The following is a 2500-nucleotide window of genomic DNA, read 5'->3' on the forward strand; positions in this document are numbered from 1 at the left end:
CTAACCGCTTACATATATATATATATATATATATATATATATATATATATATATATATATATATATATATATATATATATATATATATATATATATATATATATATAAAACACATTACATTTAGCGTCTTTTTTTTTTCGTATAAATAAAGTGCCGTCATTTTCTTTCATCCTTCGCACCCAAGTACTATGCCTTCCTTTTACCCATTTATTCTTGTTTACACCTGATGCAAACCTGTACTAGTACATACCTGTTTTATATACACCCATCCTTACGTATATGCATCTGCTTTTATAACCACCTGTTATTGTACACACCTGGTCTTATAACTGCCTGTCCTTGTACACACCTTGTACAAACCTGTCCTTGTTTACACCTGTTTTTATATACGTCTATCCTTTGTACACACCTGTTCTTATATGCACCTGTTATTGTACACACCTGTTCTTACATGCATCTGTTCTTGTAAACACCTGCTTTTTATGCACCTGTCCTTGTACACACCTATTTTTATTTTCTCTTTTCTTGTATGCACCTTTTCTTACGTATACGTATGCACCTGTCCTTGTACATAGTTATTTGTTTTTGCTCCCTACCCTGAATTATTCGTATCTTTATCGCCTTGACTGTCTTATAAGCACTTTTAAGATTGACTTTATCGTTAAATACAGAACATAAGTGATTTCTTGCTAAGTGTGTATTTCACTGATAAGTACAAACATAGTACTGCTGTTTTCATCCTTGTTGCACACGAATTTGAAGTTTTATACATTTTTAGGTCTCAAACGTCTCTTTTGATCAGATCAATAGTTTCAAATGTATCTCACTCCTTTGCCAAATAAAGAAAAAAGTGTTTTTTCACTGTTGTGGGACTTATATATTCTTCCCGAATTATGATCATTCTGCCTGTAAAAAATAAATTGTGATAAATAGATAAAACTTGCGCATGTTCTATAGATTACGTTACTAAATCTGAAAAAAAAAATATCACTCAAGAATTTTTTTATCTTGGCTGTTAGCGGTACATTTCTTAATCCCTGTATTTTTTATCTTGTCTTTTTTATTATCCTTGCCAAGGACAGCAGAAATATGGTAAAAAAAAATAATATCCCACTGAAGATACCAGTCTCAATAGAGAATTGTCCAAAAGAATATCTAAAACTACTTGAAGTGTCTTGAAAGCTCATTCTTGAAAGACTTCATTGGTGTGAGCTAGTCGCCCACTCCCCATTGCACTTTCACAGACGACACATTCCCTGAGGAGCCTTGGAATGTAAATTATAGCACTTATTTACAAACTTTTACAGGTGACATTTCTTTCAGGACTGAGGGAAAGGACAATTCATAAGCTGATAAACTAATTTCTTCTCCTCTTTTTATCCAGTTCCCTTGCAATAAAAGATGAAAGAGAGTATTGTGAGTATTTCCTTATCTTTAGGATCAGTACTAAGGTTCAAGATGCGTGTTACTTGTAAATTCAAGGCCTTCGAGGACGAAAATGACGTTGTTTTTTTTAATATTTCATTTCCGACTTTGTGTGTGTACTTTGTTCATATAATTATTTCAGTTGTGTTTCCTTTTTGTGATTAATGTTGTCATCGTGATTCTGTGTGATATTTCATGAGTCTCTCTCTCTCTCTCTCTCTCTCTCTCTCTCTCTCTCTCTCTCTCTCTCTCTCTCTCTCTCTCTCTCTCTCTCTCTCTCTCTCTCTCTCTCTCTCTTCCTGTATTTATGCGTTGAGATGGTCGCCTCATCAGTACACAAGTCAAAGTAGAGTCAAAGTAACTGATGTTAATGATGATATACCTATACCAGGCGCCTGTTCTTTAGCTCCCCATAGTCATAGGTGCAACAAAAGATTATATTCACTCATATCCTTGCATTCCTTCCTAGCATCCTCCAGTCTTCTAATTCACTCTTATCAAATATTCAAGTATTTTCTCTTCCTATTTCATCAGTGGCGTTCTTTTTTTTCTTTTTTTATGAACAGTCTATTAATCATCTGACTTCCCGCCATCTCTTCAATATAGTGGCACCACCTCAGAGTATTGTATTGACTTCCTTAATCACGGATCATTTTTATTTCTTCTTTGCTTCACCTTTCAAGCCTGTGGTGAACATTGTTACCACCATCACAAACCATCATAAGCTTGCCTCCCGGCTGTTCATCACACGCCCAAGAGATTCAACCACTTTCATCGCCTGCACATTTTTTCTCTCATCTCATCAGCCACACTTCCGGGCTTGTACACAATTATAGCAAGATACTCAAATTAATGTACCTTTTCTGTTCCTTTCCCAGTCAGCTTAACTTTATTAAGCTTATCATTTATTGTTTTACCGAACATCCAACTCTTATTGTAAGTGGACAATCAAAATCAAACGCCTCACTGTTACTCATTGCAAATACGATCATCTATTTTTCTTTTCATCACCTTTAGAGTCCTCATTTTGCAAACACCCCATCGCATTTACCAGCATTTTTTTTCTTTTTTGGGT

The 2500-nt window shown here is 34.8% G+C and overlaps 1 protein-coding gene across 1 annotated transcript in view; it reads right to left on the reverse strand.

Moving 5' to 3' along the window:
* Positions 1-2500, reverse strand: part of LOC135108102 (sodium-dependent nutrient amino acid transporter 1-like) — a 46803-nt gene that overhangs the window by 43987 nt on the left and 316 nt on the right.

Source organism: Scylla paramamosain, chromosome 16 (genome assembly GCF_035594125.1).
Source record: "Scylla paramamosain isolate STU-SP2022 chromosome 16, ASM3559412v1, whole genome shotgun sequence".
In the NCBI taxonomy this organism is placed as follows: Eukaryota; Metazoa; Arthropoda; class Malacostraca; order Decapoda; family Portunidae; genus Scylla; species Scylla paramamosain.